The following is an 18,155-nucleotide window of genomic DNA, read 5'->3' on the forward strand; positions in this document are numbered from 1 at the left end:
GCCGTTCTCTCCCTAAATCGACTGGTACTCTGACCAGCGCTTTGAAGCATGGTCAAACAACTCCCATGACCGACACTTCATCGGTGTAGAGGCTTCATCCAGCAGTGGATTGACACAGTGCTAGCAATTATATCATCAATATACATATACGTATTCCCCACTGATAGAGCTATGGCGTTGCATGGGTGTGTTGAGGGGGGGGGGGTAAGCAAACCCCAATGGCATTGCGTGTCTGAATGGTCGAGGTAACACGCGTACATTTGCTTCTTATCACAGTTTCTGAAGGCACATTTTAAAAGTGCTCACACCTTAACATTTCATGACGTCGCATAAATAAATAAATGCGCCGAACAAACGCTCATTAAAATGTAAGCACGCATTTAATATTAACGATTACATTTTTAATTAATAAACAACGAGGCAGTGAAGTCACTGCCCTTGGCATGCTGGCCATGCGTCTATGTCGCCACGATTCGTCTGTGATTTTTTTTCTTTTTTAGGCCCGTACTTGTCAAAAGCCCAAATGGATACAGACGCTATCTCTCTTCAACCAAGGCTGTATGTAACTTGTGAGAAAATAATTCACACGGCGGTGGTGCAGCGTTTCGATCAGCCAGAGAGAGAGAAAGCAATGTCGATGTTTGACCTGCACCCTCAGAGCAGTGGTTTTCTACACCTTTTCTGGCGACTGTGCCCACCTTGCTGACTGTCGTTTCAACCAAGTACCCCCTTACCTTGACCCACCATGAGTCTGAGAAATAAATGTTCATGAATAATGAACATCAATATTTCAACCAATTGTACATCTTGTGAGGTTTCCTAACTAGCTAGTAACTGCAAGTTAATAAATAACAACTTCAACGGACGCTCTGTATGCGAGACGTCATTTCGCTTCGCTGGTTACTCTTGGCAACCACGTTGTTTCACGTAAATTATTCTAGAAAGGTATTTGATATCCTTATAGAATACAATATGGGTTTAAATGACATCGCAGTTATTTTTATATTGGCAGATTTACACACGATTTATTCACCAATGACTCTCACGTGTGATATCATTTCACGCATTAATAAATCACCTCACGTACCCCCTGGGACATTGACACGTACCCCCAGGGATACACGTACCCCCCGGTTGGGAACCACTGCCTTAGACAACGGTGGAGGTACATCCAGACGGGACATTCGTCTAAGGCAGGGGTGGGAAACGTCCGGCCCGCGGGCCGTATGAGGCCCGCGAAATCATTTGGTGTGGCCCTGCCAAGGCCATCGCAGGCGGGACTCGAAATTCAATAAATCTCGGAGCAAACCTGGAAAAGCAGTTGCGAGCAGCAACATCGTCAATACCAGCTAACATCACACGCCTCGCCAAAGAGAAGCAGTTCCAGCCATCGCATTAGGGGTGAATTAACTAAATGTTTGACCAAATATAACAGGCTAATTTTTAAGTTGATAATTTTGTATGGCCCGCGAATGATGTTGTAAATATCCAAATGGCCCTTGGCAGAAAAAAGGTTCCCCACCCCTGGTCTAAGGTGTCCAAAATTCCAGATGGGGCTCACTCTCCAAGCTTTTGCTTTTAGCGCAAACATTAATTTTTAAATGTGGGTAGTCGGTTTTCATTGGGGTAAAGCTGGGACGATTGGAGACTTCAGTTGATAATTGTAATCTGCTACTTTTTTTGGAATCGCCATCACATCCTTCCTTCCGAAGGCGGGAAACTCCCTACAAGCCACGCAGAGCAGCGTGGGAATGGCGATGTGAGTCCCCCCCCCCATCGCCTCCCCAACTCTTTTAAAAAACATTTCAGTTTTGTCCGATTCGTCAAGTACTCCCTCGCTGGCCCTTAATAGGTGCTCACTAACAGCACTTGCGTCAACAGTTTGTAAGGCTTTATAGGGGGAGGAGGGGAGAGAGGATAGGGGAAGGAGGGTCGTTTCTACGCTGGTATCCTGAAGGAAAAATATCTACATACCCCGGTTTACGTTGGGGATGCGTTCCTGAAAAGTGCGACGACGAATATCGAAACGAAGTAAATCAAATCGATTTAAGGGTAGTAGGTGGAGGCTGAAGGCTGATTCGACGGGTAGGAGTAAGGACGATGCTGTCAGCGACGTACTTGTGGGTTGAGGTGACGCAAAATCAGCGAGTTGTACATACCTGTCAACCCATCGGGTTTACCCAAATTCTTGTACAGGGAAATTGAGTTTTCAGGTCCATACAGAGTACAGCCGTTTCAATACGGGCGAACAAAAATCTGTTTATTTGTTTGTGTTTCCCCCTTGTGATGGGACGTTGTAAGATAAAAATTGACATGTATAAATGCACGCGGTGACCAATAAGGTCTGAATTGGTCTGTACTAAGGTAGGGCACTGATAAGGGGTTGACAGGTATGGTGGTGTAGTACAGTAGTGTAGTGGTAAAGTAGTGTAGTGTGTACCTGTCAACTCATACGGTGTACCCGTATTCCTGGACAGGGAAATTGAGTTTTCAGGCCCATACGGTGTACAGCCGTTTCATGATGGGACTTTGTATGACGAACGTTGAGAATGTATAAGGGCAATGGGGTGACCAATAAGCTCTGAATTGGTCTGTAATAAGGTAGGGCACTGATAAGGGGTTGACCAGGTATGGTGGTGTGCATTAAATGCCGACGTCTTTCGCGAAACGACGTGAAAGGGAGATACGTACGTCCGTTGTACTGTCACCCGCATCTAAATCCGGCGTGCCTGAGTTGCATCTCGTCCATTGGGCAGGGGAACTACCGTAATGATCCGAGAGCTCCGCGTGATCCTCCCCCACAGCCCTCCCCAAGTATTTGCCCCTTGGACAAAGCCGTCACACGTGCTCCGTCCAGCAGGTGGAGACATCATGCAATATTCATGGCGCGTCGGCGAGAAATCACGCGAGCGGCTTCTACCTCGCGTCTCCCGTGGCTCGGAGCGGAGGAAGCGCCCATTAGCCAGCCAGCCCACCGCACCCCGACAGGTGAGCATTATTAATTCACGCGCCACACGTGTCTGCTGCTGCTGGTGTCACAGCAAGCAAGCAAGGGGTTGACTTCACACCGATTCCCCCCCCCGCCGTCGCCCCCTCCGTGATGGAATCGTTGGTGAAATTTTTGGTTAAAAAGAAAGGGGACACTTTTAAAATGTCACTCTGCGGAGATGATTATTGAAGAGTTGGGGGTTTTTTTTCCTAAAAAATGTGCTGACTTGTCACTGAAAGTTTGCTGGTTAAAACGCGCATGTTTGATGTTGGTATTGTATTCATCGGCTTTTGTCTCACCACTGCTGGATGAAGGCTGTCACTATCCGTCATGGGGGGTGGCGGGTCCTGGGATGCGACAATCCGTGTCCCTCCTAGATTCGAGCTGATCTCAGAGCTCCACATTCGTGGTTTAATTTGTGGCCGTCCACTCGGCCTGTCCCCTCCTCTGGCTGCCACTCGAGCGTTTTATTATTTTGATTTGGTTCACCTTAACATATATATTGACTCTCGTCGTAGACATTTACAAGCACTTAGATTGTACTCGACACTAAGCATCAGCGTCCGCGGCATTTATCAAGAAGGTATGGAGATCACAGACAGACCTACAGCTGGGATATTCGATTATTTAAGTGATCGAATACTCAACCAATTATCGGTTTGATTACGCGACCAATCTGAAAACACGAAAATCGTTTGTGGGAAAACAGGTCACCTCCATTCTCAAATGTGCCGCTGGACAGGAGGTGACGGGCGAGGTTCGGTGAAGTACTCGGCATCATCATCTTAGTTTGTTGTCCTTCCCACGCACCCCCGATTAGCACGGTTGGCTATGTATGGTGCGAAAGAAGTTCAACATACATACATCAGCCGAATCTAGGGGGTTTCCCGCCTTCGGGCGGCAGGATGAGGGGGTGTCCGCGGTTGGCTGCCACTTTATATTGACCCCAAACATAGCAGTCGATTACAATTGTTATTCGAGTAATCTACGAATCGTCCCAGCTCTCCGCAGAATTGGTCATACTTTATGCGTCACACTTCAGAGAGTAAAGGCATGTGTATGACGACATGCTGCTCTTACAGCTGCTGTTATTTGTTTGTAGGCGTTGCGGGTGTCCTGCTAGGGAATGGTTTCCGGTGGCTACTGGGCTTAGATTACACAAATGCGGTAACGAGGTTGTTTGCAAAAGCGGTGATGGAGCGGTTAGCTACGCTGCGCTACGAACCCGGCGAGCCGAGTTCGGATTTTCCACTCGCGGCCAACACCGGCGACGATTATCTGAACCGGTCACGGGCCTCTCCTAGGACGACTCAGCCTCAAATAAGTACCTGGTGCGATGTGTAAACATCGCCACTGGGGAGACAGCGGCGGCCGGACGTGGTGTTCGCCACCCACCACCTCGCGTGTCATCTTGCCGGCCTTCATAGGTGCTCGCTAACAGCACTTGACCCAACAGTCTATTAAGGCTATACGGGGCTAGGATCTTTGTCTTTGTTGAGCAAGTGTGTATAAACCTGGGTGGGTTGCACAACAACATTAAGCCAATATATAACAACGTGTGTGTGTGTGTGTTCAGACACCCTCCACGACCCCCCACTATCACAGTAGCTTTGCCCCAACCACCAACCCCCCCCCCCCCCCATGATTTCAGCAGCGCCCAGCGAAAGAGTTCTGATTTATGTGTCGCAGATGTTGGACAGGCATGTACCAACTGGGGGTCGCGACGTTGACTCGCGTGCCAGTGGGGATGATACGCTGCGGTGTGGAAGAGAACAGTTGGAATTTCAGGCTAGAACGGGCACGCCAGCAGCGCGGGAAGTTGTCGCTTGTTCTTAAGAAGACCACCTGAAGTGAAGGGGTTGAGAGGAGGTAAACAAGTGAGGCTTAACTTTTAGCGGATTGCGTTCAGTGATGTGTGAGCAAAGTTCCCGAGCGCTATCGAGTGTCCCATCAATAGAGTGGCTCCGACTATTCCCATCCAACGGCCTCTGCCATTCACTCAAAGGTCGCTGGCTATAAAATGAAAAGTGCTGTCTGTGCCCGTGTCCAGGAAGAGCACAGCCCGTGCCAAGCCTTAACCTTTGATGTGCACTTACAATGCGTAACATTCCTTGCCCAGTGAACATGTTGCTCACACATCAGACCCACTGCACCCTCCACGTGTGTAAATTGTGAACAGGTTATGGGTTTTTTTTTCCCCCGAGCTTGCAGTTTAGGGTTCGGTTTAGATTTGTTTTGGTTGTAACTAACGCAACATTTTCATTATAATCCGTCGGCTGAGAAATGTTAATCGCCTACGATACATGTACACGGCACGTGTGCTCGGAACTCATCTATGTCAGCAGACACGCTCTCCTTTCACGTTTCTTGAGCGTTTCATCGCCTCGCTTTGCCCACGCGCTGGGGAAAGTGAAGCCACAGAACTCCCTTGTTACCTGTCGACGCTAATCTCATTCAATCGGTGGAGTTTAAACATTTCATGTTTGCTGTTGTGGCGTTATTACTATCACTGTTCAAACGTAAAAGTGCCGAGTCGCTAGAGAGGGAGAGAGCATCTACAGACAGATGCAGCAGTAGCAGCAGCAGCAGCGGCAGTCGAGTACTAAGCGTGGGTTAAATGTAGCCGGCATGACAGCGGGGAAAGGGGGGGGGCGGCTTGCGTGGCTGGGAGGAGAGGAAGGGCTGTGGGGGAGCCGTGGACGTTGCGGTGGTTGGGGCGTATTTTCGGATCAGCGGGCTACGGCAGCTTCATGGGAAGGGACAGCCCCGGGTCTCGATCGCTTCGCCAGGCGCTGCGGTTCCGCCCCGGCTCGGCGCGCAGGGTCGACTTGTCACATCGGAGCGCGTTCACCTGCCCACTGACATTTCTGCCCGTGCCACCGCGCGCTACGACCACGACGACGAAGAAGAGGGAGGGAGGACGGGGGGGGGGACCCCAGACGCAGCAAAGGCGAGTGCGGTGCCGCGAGTGCGTGAATAGGATCGGCGGCTTCGCTCGTCCGGGCCCGTCCGCGAACGCAGCGAAACGGCAGCGCGGGGCACGCCGAGAAGTAGCCCAGACCCCTTGTCCTCCTCCTCCTCCTCTCCCCTCCTCGCCCTCCTTCATCGTCGCTGATACTTGTCTAACTCTTGTTCTCCTTCCTCCTCCCCCTCCTCCTCTTCGGCGCTCCGTAAACTTTTGCCAGGAGTTCTCCGCGTGAGCGATGCGGTGGACCGATGTTTGGTGAATCTCCTTCGATAGACGTCGGGTTTTACGCGTGTCAGCGCGGCCACCCCCCCCACCCCTTCGTTTCGTTTGCCCGCTTGTGTTCACCGGCGGCTTGATGGAGACGGGGGAAGAAAATAACTTTGAGATTTTCAAACTAACTTTTGGCTCATGTGCCCTAACGCCAGGAATGTGTGTGTCGTTTTTTTAAATGTATCTATCTCTGGGTTTTGCATGACGCGTTTTACTGGTTTGAATATTTGTACCCGAGGCATTTATTTACGTATAACTGAAAACATGTAAGCAGTTGAACATAAAAATATGCTCAGCGAGTGGTGTAAAATTACTTTTGGGGCACTGCGTAACTTCCTAGCGAAGTGTTCTGACCGCAGGGAGGGAAAATGTACGCAACACGAAGGCAAAATGGGTCTGTCTGTACAATGGGGTTACTGTAAACGCATTGTTGATAACAATAGTCGAGTGAAGGAGTCAAAAGTTAATTTCCTGCTGCTCAAATGAGCATTGAGGTGAGGGCATGCTCATCCCCCGTTTACAGCCCTGAACCACTGGTGAACATTCAACATTCATATGGCAGGGTCGAGTATATTCCAAAAGGACATCCACCTTTGACTTCTCCACAAAGTGCTACCCGTTTTATCGACCCTAGAAGGGTAATGGGCTGAGTTACGTGAGAAGGAATATATCGTGATTTTTTTGTTTTCCACAAACAGCAGGCGTGAATAAACAATCGCATGTTGTCGGCAGTCGGTTACGTTGCTATTTTTAAACTTTCCTGAAGTGTGCCCTCATGCGTGGTATGACGGTATGGTATACGGGGTCGTGTTTGCAACTTGTGACTTGGTGTCTGGTGACCATCAGGGACGACCTCGCGAGACGACAGATGGTCCAAACATCTCACGGAAAATGTTTCGGAAATTACCACTTTTTTTCGTATAAAAAACTTAAAAAAAATAAAAAGTATAATTTTAAATGTTTCCTTTTAATCTGAACTGGTCCTGCCCTTAACCCCCACGTCCCACAAACTCTGGCCAACATTGACATGGTTGTTGTGGCTAGGAGGCCTTTGTCCTTTGGCGGTATCAATCGCTGACCCTGTATATGCAGTGAAGGCGGGAGGCCAGCGGTCTCTGACCTGCAGCCTGTAATGAGGGCTTGCCCTTCTCCATCAGGTGGTGGTGGTGGGAGAGGGGGGGGGTGCTGCGAGTGGCGAAGGGAAGGTGATGGGGGCTGCGGTGGTGGTGTTGGCTCGGGCCAAGCCTCCCTGGTGATTTACACACTGCAGGCCACGGGAGCCAGACACAGCCATCCCTCAACCCTCCTCCCTCTTTGGCCATCCACTTCCCAGGGTGATAGGTTAACGCGATCGTGCAACACGACATTCACGGACACCGTGGCTAGCGGGATCGGCGGCCAGGAGTGGTGGTGGGGTGGGGGAGATGCGCAACTTGCGGGTTCGTGGCTAAAGGGGAGACTGAATCAGAAAAGGAGACGGATTGGGCTGTGAGCGAGCCACGAGTCGTCGATTTGAAATCGAATCGAGCTCGCGCGAAATATGAGTGGACTCGTGGCATAATTAGTTTTGAATGCGTACGTAAACTGTATGCAAATTACATGCGAATGTTAAACGCAGGATGATGGACTGGCCTATACACATGAGTTGAAAGAAAGGAACAATACAAATGAGATGGTAAAAACGAAGACGAAAATTAAATTGATTCGTGAAATGAATGGTGACCTCAAATTGTAATTGTTCAACCATTTTGCTGGAAAGTTCATTATGACATGCCGATTCTTCATAGAGTTCGTTATCCAGCAGTGGAGTGAGAATGGTTGCTGCTGATGGGATGGTGATGGGGTAGTAATGCATTTTATGTCATAGCCATTAACATAGCACGCATGTACAAAACCAACTGCTCTATTTTGACATTTGTATGTAAAGGAAGTGCATCCGTTATAACTTTCCATTAAGTTTCAATTCATTCCCGATGCTCCGCGTTATCTTGTCGCTACGGGTACTTGTCAAATGGTAAACAGGAGCAGGGAAGAGGGTAAAAAACACAGAGCCTCGTAACATCCGAGCCGCTCATGCAAAAAAGGAAGGGCGCGGTGCGGAAGATGCTATCACAGCAGCAAACGAATGCTTCTGTTCGTTAATGGTTAATCCTGAGAATTCCTCACGGCGCTTTTATGCTGCCGTGCCTTTTTACCTGCACATCAGTCAAGCAGAGTCTCTGCTGTCCCCTGTCGCACCCCTCCCCCCTCCGTACCCCACCTCCCCGAACGACAGACGCCTGCCGACTTTCATTATGGACACAATGCTGTGTCGCATCTGAATGCCTCTGCAACTGAGAGATTTGCCCCGCCGCCGCCGCCGTAAACCCCCCACCCCATCTCCCCACCAAGTCCCCCCATTTAAATAATCTTTGCGCGCGCACACATGTGATTAAGCGTGTGTTGAACTCTGAACAGCTCCTGTTATTCAACGTTTTGCACATTTGATGAATTGGTTCAGTTTCTTTTGGGAGCTAATGGTGCTTGCATAATGTTTGAAATCGAGGGCAAAGGCAAATCTGAATACATTGAAATACGCATATACTTGCCCCTATTGTAAAAAAAAAATGATTTATGTATTTGTATCCCACAAACACAATATCACTTGATAGCGTCTATGCAAACACGTGCATATAATAATGCCTTTCAATCTAAATGAACTCTGGTGGCTTTGTGCTGTTTTGCCAACAGCCGTCTTGCTTCGACGCCAAGAGGCTTGGAAATGTAGTCCTAATTGAACCCCCTACGGCAGAATGAAAATCTCCGCCTGGCTAATTCCGCAAGAACTGTAAAGGAGGAGAGCCCGCGCTGTTTTTTTTAGAACCGTCTAGAAAATGTCGAGACGGGTCACGTGCTTACTTTTTGGAGCCCAATCGATTCCTTTCGTGCAAACGTACATCGGCACGTGCGCGCTCATCTCGCGAGAAGCGGCGGAAAAATTGAGCCCTGACTTGGAAGAGAGCCTTGGGTTGATTCGGACCAATTGATGAGACCTCTTTCCAGGCCTTGACAGTCTCCGGACCCCCCCGCCTCCTCCTCCCCTCTACAAAAATCCATCAAAACTCGCTCCCCAGTGCGGTTCCTTCCACGGCGGCGATCCGCATGCCTCTCGTGTCTGCCCTCCGCAGGGCGTCCTTTGCTCTCCCTGTAGGCTCCGTGTACCGCCTTGAAGGCTGAACGACGACAACAACGACGCCTTAACGCGTTTGCAAGCTGTGCCCGTGTGGAGTTTAGCAAGGCAAGAAGGCTGGTTAAATGAAATGTACTTCACTTTTATCTTTCCCCTCACCACCCCATTTGTTTTCCGCGATGCGCGAGACTTCTTGGAAACCGATGAAAGGGCGGTATTTTATTTCGTTGTTTTGACTTCTTTGCTGCAGGATATTTTGACACGATGAATGTGCATTCTACTCAGGTGCATGATTTGACAGTTGATGCCTCGCAGGGCATGGGATTGTAGCTTGAAATACATTCCAGATGTAGGAGTCCACAAAGGGTGACTTCCTTCACCCCCACCTTTTATTCTGTATGCAGCGACCCTGTAGTGAAAACAAATAATTGGAAAAAGATGGCGTGGCTGAGATCCTGAGTTAGAATCTGAGCAGCCACCCATTTTTAAACGTGGACTTTGGGCGTAGCGAGTTCATGGTCCCAGCCTGATCACCTATGACAGTACACACACGCACACACAAAAACTTATAATAATACATCTGTGTTTTCACTTAATTTGGAGAGGCCTCAGCTCTTGAAAAGTAAAAATATTGATGTTACTGCCATGCGAAGGAGACTTCTACAGCAGGGTGCTTGGGAAAGTGAAGTCCCATTTGTGCACAGATAATAGGTCTCGCAGAAGTAGTTTTGTGGTGGTGCACCGCTCTCAGATAGTTCCGAATGCACGTCTTCACTTCGCGATGTGACGCCGATAGCACAGCTGGAAGGAAACCGGCAAAAAAAGTTGCGTAGAAATTGGACAATGCTCACCTCTGTTGGCAAGCATTATTGTTTATATTTCCATATTCCTATGGCCAAGGTTAGTGTATCCAAAGGCAACCTCTATTCACCTTCCACCAAGTGGTGTAGCCTCAGCAGGTAGTTCTCATTTTATTGACTCCTAGAGGGAAGATGGGCTGAGTCTCACCCTGTCCGGGATTTTAATTCTAAAATGAACGTTCTAACACAGGTTTCTTCTGTAGCGTTCAACACAGAGGCACACACTCTGGGCTGGGAAGCAACACTTTTATTTAACAACTTCCCCAGCGGGAAACACTGAACGTAACTCGGGTTCTATAGTAGGTGATGTGGCTATGTGAGTAGCGAGTTAACTCGAGACGAAGACCCAGAGACGACGAGACGCGGGACCCAGTCTTGATTCCACAGACGAGCCAAGAACACTCCCGGGACCGCCCCTTGATGCTCCTGGGCGTGGCCTCGCTCCGTCCTCGGCCACGCCCCCTTCGAGACCTTTCCCGAAGGATCTCGACCGAGCATCACGTGCCCCACTGGGGCTACCACGTGCTCGCTTGCCCTCTCTCTCAGGCCATCACCAGGACTATGCCCTCTAGGGCTGGCTGACATGCCGCACTTACTCTGGTGCTAGAGAGAGGCTCCAGACGCACAGTTGCACTCCTGTAACAGTTGCTGGCGCGATCACCCTAGTGACACCATGACACCGTTTGTGGACAAATCCAAACTATTGGGAACAAACCGTGGCTGTGCTTCAGGGTTTAACTTTCTAAATTTTCAGGCCGCTGGATAGAGCGGAGTACGTGGAAGGTGACCAGTAGCCAGAGCCGTGAGTGGGAGGTGGAGGGTGACCAGTAGCCAGAGCCGTGAGTGGGAGGTGGAGGGTGACCAGTAGCCAGAGCCGTGAGTGGGAGGTGGAGGGTGACCAGTAGCCAGAGCCGTGAGTGGGACGTGGAGGGTGACCAGTAGCCAGAGCCATGAGTGGGAGGTGGAGGGTGACCAGTAGCCAGAGCCATGAGTGGGAGGTGGAGGGTGACCAGTAGCCAGAGCCATGAGTGGGAGGTGGAGGGTGACCAGTAGCCACAGCCGTGAGTGGGAGGTGGAGGGTGACCAGTAGCCAGAGCCATGAGTGGGAGGTGGAGGGTGACCAGTAGCCACAGCCGTGAGTGGGAGGTGGAGGGTGACCAGTAGCCAGAGCCGTGAGTGGGAGGTGGAGGGTGACCAGTAGCCAGAGCCATGAGTGGGAGGTGGAGGGTGACCAGTAGCCACAGCCGTGAGTGGGAGGTGGAGGGTGACCAGTAGCCACAGCCGTGAGTGGGAGGTGGAGGGTGACCAGTAGCCAGAGCCGTGAGTGGGAGGTGGAGGGTGACCAGTAGCCAGAGCCGTGAGTGGGAGGTGGAGGGTGACCAGTAGCCACAGCCGTGAGTGGGAGGTGGAGGGTGACCAGTAGCCAGAGCTGTGAGTGGGAGGTGGAGGGTGACCAGTAGCCAGAGCCGTGAGTGGGAGGTGGAGGGTGACCAGTAGCCAGAGCCGTGAGTGGGACGTGGAGGGTGACCAGTAGCCAGAGCCGTGAGTGGGAGGTGGAGGGTGACCAGTAGCCAGAGCCGTGAGTGGGAGGTGGAGGGTGACCAGTAGCCACAGCCGTGAGTGGGAGGTGGAGGGTGACCAGTAGCCAGAGCCGTGAGTGGGACGTGGAGGGTGACCAGTAGCCACAGCCGTGAGTGGGAGGTGGAGGGTGACCAGTAGCCAGAGCCATGAGTGGGAGGTGGAGGGTGACCAGTAGCCAGAGCCGTGAGCAGGGGGTATACCAGACGTGGTGTACCGGGAGCAGAAATATTTTCGGGCTCCCCGATATGGACAGACTCGGCGAGAAGTCTTCTTCTTCTTTCGTACAGCTGATGTAGATGCAGAGCAACGATTACAATTTCACATTCAGCTGGTCAAGCCAAACAACCGCATCAGGAGTAGCCGGAATGTATCGGTTGTGGTGTTTCCTTCGTATTTGTGGATCGGGCATTGCGTCGCCTGGTATACAGGAGGTCGCGGGTTCGATCCCGACCCTAATGCCTGCTGTATATTTGGAGTTTGCACGTCTCCCCGTGGTCGTGTGGATTTTTCCCCGGGTCTTCCGTTTTTATCCCCTACCACATTTAGAATCAACACGCGTTTTAGAGTATTTGGCTGAAAAACATTTCCACGTGATAAGCCACTTTGTTGAGCGACCATTTGTGGCCAGGTCGCTTCTGAAAAAGAGCTATGGTGCTCGGTGGGCCTTCAACCTGATATGAAAAAAAATGTGTTCAGCGTTAGTTTATAAATGAAGCCCTGCCCGCTGCTCTTGGTTGCCGTGCTGCATTCAGGCTCCTGGGTGACTCGGCAGAGGAGTTAACGCATCGATCGGGCCGTGCGCACGAGAGTTGCCCCCCACGAGCGCAGCGCTCTCTCTCCCTCTCGCTTGTCCCTGAAGGACGGGGGGCCACGCTCGCCCCCTTCACGCGACACTGATTCCTGACATTTCCGACACGCGCCATCGCTCGCTGCAAGGTCCTTCGTCCGACCAGGTGGTTGCCGTCGTCCGTTGTCGGTGTTGCACGGGGGACTTGGGGGAGAGGGCCGCAATGTGGACTCGGATTTCGTCTTTTTTGAGTGATTTGAATTCAGAATATTTCTTTTCAAATTTGGGCTAGGATAGAAACAAGCTTTTTGTTTGCAAATGGTCTTCGGAATCTTTAAGGTCGATATTTACAACGGAGAAACTGCTCACTTTTGTAATTTAGCGGAAGGAATCACCAAGGCCGTTGCAGAAAAACACATTTTGTAAACTGGCTCTGCAATCTACATCTTTGGTACGGCTGATGTAGATGCGGAGCAATGACTACAATTCCACATGCAGACGGTCAAGCCAGACAGCCGCGTCAGGAGTAGCTGTAGGGCGACGCTGTGATGTCTCCTTCGTATTGTTGGATCTGGCATTGTGTCGTGGTGTTGTACGGTCTGTTCTGGATGACCAGTAACACTCTGGAGCATAGTAGTAATTGGTTTTTACCCTTTTATCTGGTACAAAAACTGACACCTTTATACAAGGGATTATGTTTGCAATAACCACAGCACAAGCAGTCAAAATGCAAACAAAAATAAACAACTCTGATAATGATAATGACATGCACTGTCCTTGAAGTTGATTGGTCCACACCCGAGACAACTTTTCTTAGAGCCTAGTCTCCATTGGTGTTGGACCAGATGACGCCAAAAGGCGTATAACTCAAAAACAGCGCGTTTTTAATTTTCTATTTGTGCATCAGATATCTGCATCTACTGCAATGGTTTGTGCGCAATGACACTCGTGAACATGTCTACGATGAACCTTTGCTGTCTTTGCAATGAATCATCAATTGCAAGTGGAAAATTAACTCAATATTGTTTTTATTTACGCCAGGAACATTTCATGAACATTCTTTTGGTTGATTTTTACGAGTTATTCTATTTGTGCTGCAAATTTTTCAATGTTGAAACATTATTAATCGAGCTTCCAGAATATTTTTTTTGTAAAGCATGACTGAAAACATTTGCCTTTGTATAACAGGTAATGCCTTTCATCCAAACACCGGGAATTCACCCACTCCCAGAAGCTATGCAGAGTTGAGCCCGGATAAAGCTTGGAATGGTGACCGTCATGCACAGCAGATTGTTGTAAGCTGCTTCGGGGCTACGTCGTGGGCAGCAGAGGCGGCGTAGCAACGTTGATTGTTGTACCGAACTTCTATGTTTTCAAGTCTATGATCAACACTAACCACCAGTCCGCACTGGCCAAGTGTGGTGAAGTATGGTGATATTACGCACGTGACCCGCATGGCTTGAGGAGACCCTCATCCAGCAGTGGATTAACAAAGGGCCGTATATTGTTACAATGAACGACCTTACTAGGCATGTAACGATGCATCGATTCGTTGGTTAAAATTGATGCTGAGGCTCGGGTTGTGTGCATTTTGTGGCACGCATGAGAATGTATTGGTTACGATTTGTCCAAAGTACATTCAAAAGAGACACTAATGCTTCGTGTCGGCTCATGTAGTGTAACATCTGCACAATTAGACCTTCGTCCGGTTGTAAATTGACGAGGGGCAATCCATTGTGATTGTGCTATAATAGATATCATAGATAACTAAGTCGGCACATGTCAAACATCTTTAATACCACCGGCAAGGATACAATTCAGCACGCATTGTTTCTGTAAATCGGACCGGTGTGTGAAACTTAAAAAGAGAAGCCTTATTCGCCTGCTGCTGATTTTTTTTTACAACCGCCCCGTCCTTTGTGCTCGAGACGCTTATGCCTGGAAAAAAAAAACATCTTTGTGTACAGAAGAAGAAGATTTATTTTGTTCAAAAACCCTTCCACATAGCAATTGGGGCACGAAGCGGCGACGCTCTTAGCAACACTTTTTGAAAACGGGGACGCTCTTACGCTGCTGTTAGCTTCATGAGCGGAAATCTCCCCCCCCCGCCCACTTCCCTCGCCGTTAGATATTATTGGCTTAAAGTAACGCGCCTGCTTATTTGTCTCACGACGACGCGACCCTGGGCTTCATCGGAGCGACGTGCACCCTTGGAACGGACCATCTCCGATCGCGCTCTCTTCACACTGGCGTCAGTTGTGTGTATATATTTATGTTTTTGACTGTGGGAGCGGGTGGGTCTCCACTGCGTGAACAATGAGCACGGGAGTGAGTCGTTGGCTCATGCGCATGTTTGTCTTTCTGTCGTCTTTGCTTTTGGGGACCGGTGTTCCGTGAAAAGGTAATGGAAACACTGTACCATGTGTATTTTAGAAAAGTGAAGAACACATATATGTCGGAAAAAAAATCCGTGTTTACTTTCCTGCCTACACCCGGGCCCATCCCTCATCTCATACATCTCGAAGGGTTTTAAATATTTGTTTTTTGGTAATTCCGATCGCTTATTCTTGATAGTCCCGCTTTTGTAAAAAAAAATATATACAGTTTGTATTACAACACAGTGCCAGCTCGGTGCTGGGACTTGCCCTCCGCATTCCTTTATGCGTCAACCTTAGTTTGCAGCAACGTTAATCTCAAACTGAATCCTCCAAAGTGTTCATCATCGCGGCTGAGAAATGGCATTCGACATTTTTTTGGATGCTGCAAGGGCGCAATGGGTTTGCTGCTCTTGATCTTGAAGTTCAGAGGTCACCGGTTTGCTGTGCAGGTGCGGCAGTTGGACCAACGGCGCAAGTTTATTAAAATCCCGCCACCTCTGCCGACCCGGCAGTTGCACCATAGTTATTCGATGGGCATGCCACGTGTGGTGGGGTAAACTGTGGGTATTCCTCCCAACTCTTCCAAGAGGTCTGGCCATGGTGGAAGGGTAGACCAAATTACCATCTTTGTTTTACTATTTTTACCAGGTAAGGCCCACTGAACTATATAGCTCTTTTTCAGAAACGACCTGGCCAGATTTTGATTTAAAGCTTTCGTGACTGCAGGGATTCATCTTCTTGGTTCTTTCGGTAAAGTCACGTAGAAGGGAAGTAATAAAATAATACAAATAAAACATAATAAAATTTTTATTTTTATTATTTTATTACTTCCCTTCTACGTGACTTCACCGAAAGAACCATGAAGACCTGGCCACAATTGAAAGCTCAACGAAGTGGCTTATCATCTCAGGGAAATTTACAGCAGCCAAATACTCTAAACGCACGTTGATTTAAAATATGGAGGGGAAAACAAGATAAAAATCCGCGCAGCCACTGGGAGAGAGACATGCAAACTCTAAATATACAGCAGCCGTCAGGGTCGGGATCGAACCCGCGACCGCCATCGCGGACTCTGAAGCAACACTCAAGCGAAGAGAAGAGCCTTCTGGCAGCAGTGGCATGAGCATGAAATTGCAGGGCTGCACCTTTAACTTTTCACCAAAAATCTGCGGCAGGAGTTGACAGTCAGGTGCGGGGGTTTTGCGATGCAGCCACCCTTGATTAGACGTGTGATTCATGAGCCACTCGCACATTAAAATTGCGCTCCGCGACAGACCGATACATCACCTGGTATCCACCGCCCCCCCCCCCCCCGATTTGTTTGACTCCCCTTGACACGTGTGCCACGCGATGACGTGGACCGCCTCGCCTGAACAAATGAGGTGTGGGTCACGCTCATGGGCGTTCCGCCGGCCCTCCCCCCGCTGCTGCCCCGGCCTGCTTGCGATGGCTGGGGGTTGCCACCTGTCCTGCTTTTTCCCAGGATTTGCCCACTTTTTAGTGTTTAAGCAGCGGTCAATCGTGTAATACAGCACCACTCAAGACAACGCATGTGGTTCTGCCCTCCTCCGATATGATTTTTGTTTGTTTGTAACTTAGAGGTGGCAACCCTATCCGGAGGTAGCCGAATTGCAAAATAGATTCGAGAAGCCCGTGCGCGCGTGCGCGTGGTGCCGATGAAAACCGATGTCGTCGTGCGGGCATGATCCACGAGCGTTTGTTCGACGTGCGGTGGCGCGCGATGGGGGGAATTCGATGTTTGACTCGCAGCCCATTAGGCCCATGCTCTTGAGAGGGAGGAAAAATGGGCTGGAAACTTTCGGCAATTTGTCAGCGCCGCATTAGGGCTTGCGGTCTAAAAATCTGGAATCGCCCAGAATCTATTAAGAGGCGCTCACTCTCTCTCTCCGTCTCCTCCACTTGCGCTGCATTTGCCTTCCATTGCGAGCAAAAGGTTGATTGGCATCGTAAAACGATTAATTTCCCTGGTTTTTAATCAAGCGGCCACATTATGCTGCCACTTCACAAAACATGCTGATTTATTAATTATAGCAACAATTGGCTTGTCTTTTTTTTTTACTATTATAAATGTACCTCGGGTAAATGTTTAATGGGAGCAGTGGTGGTGCAGTGGTCCGTGCACTCTGCTGTGATCTTGGGGACCTTAGTTCAATTCCCGGCCACAGCTAACGTCCGCAGTGAACGATATCAGAGCCGTTTCTCGTGTCGCCCCATCGCCAATCCGCCCCGACCGGCGTGGTGAAGCACGTTCAAACAACGTCTGACCGACTACCCGTGTCGGTAGCGCCTCATCCAGCAGTGGATTGACAAATGGACTTACGTGCCCCGTGACCAATGGGTGGACTCGATGTTTTATTCCTTTGCTTCAATTTGCCTAACTCAGGCTTGGAGTTTATAGGCAGCTCGGAGGGGGCGGGCGGCGAGTGGGGGGGGGGGGGCACGTGCAACCGTGAGCCAACTTGGCAAGCCAACCTATTGAGGGAGCCTCCATTGTGGTGGATGATTCGAGTGTAGGAAGAGACGTGTGCGTCTAAACAGAGCCGAAACATTCAGTGTGCACCCATGCACTTGCCTTCTTCCTGTGGAATATAGAATGATCCAGTTCAGCATCTATCTGGTTCCAGGTATGCAAATTCCCTGGCGCGTGCCGCTTGAGAAGGGAGCGTTAAATTTCGATTTAAAGCTTTCGTGACTGCAGGGATTACTCTTCTTGGTTCTTTCGGTAAAGTCACGTAGAAGGGAAATAATAAAATAATAAAAATAAAACATAATTCAGACTCTACCTTCTCGACAGACCTGTTCTCCACCTGAAGACGGCTGCTTGCGTTGTGGCCGAAACGTCGTGAGAATTATTTTATTATGTTTTATTTTTTTTATTTTATTATTTTCCTTCTACGTGACTTTACCGAAAGAACCAAGAAGAAGGGAGCGTTAGCAGCATTTGTGTGGTCTGTGCAGTACGAACACAGCAGCGGTCACGAGCATTGGCAAACACGGAGCGCCTCTCTCTTGAGCTTCCTTCATTTGGGGCCCTGTCAATGACACGCTGGGCCCAGAGTCGGGGACAATGGTCAAGGATTGGAAGAAATGATAAGCACTTGTAATTAATGTGCCCCCAGGGGGAAAGGCGAT

The 18,155-nt window shown here is 49.6% G+C and overlaps 1 protein-coding gene across 5 annotated transcripts in view; it reads left to right on the forward strand.

Moving 5' to 3' along the window:
• Positions 1 to 2,866: 2,866 nt before the first annotated feature.
• The window catches only part of LOC144934535 (retinoic acid receptor alpha-A-like), a 101,545-nt gene continuing 86,256 nt past the window's right edge, over positions 2,867 to 18,155 (forward strand). The window contains exon 1 of one of the 5 annotated variants that reach the window (XM_078860419.1): positions 2,867 to 2,988. The gene's annotated coding sequence lies outside the window, so the exon portion shown is untranslated. Of the gene's footprint in view, positions 2,989 to 5,475; positions 5,940 to 5,988; positions 6,040 to 7,456; positions 7,480 to 9,483; positions 9,505 to 18,155 lie in introns of those variants that run through there. The other 4 variants (XM_078860421.1, XM_078860425.1, XM_078860422.1 and 1 more) reach the window with 4 other exon arrangements.

This window comes from Lampetra fluviatilis, chromosome 10 (genome assembly GCF_964198595.1).
Source record: "Lampetra fluviatilis chromosome 10, kcLamFluv1.1, whole genome shotgun sequence".
NCBI lineage: Eukaryota > Metazoa > Chordata > Hyperoartia > Petromyzontiformes > Petromyzontidae > Lampetra > Lampetra fluviatilis.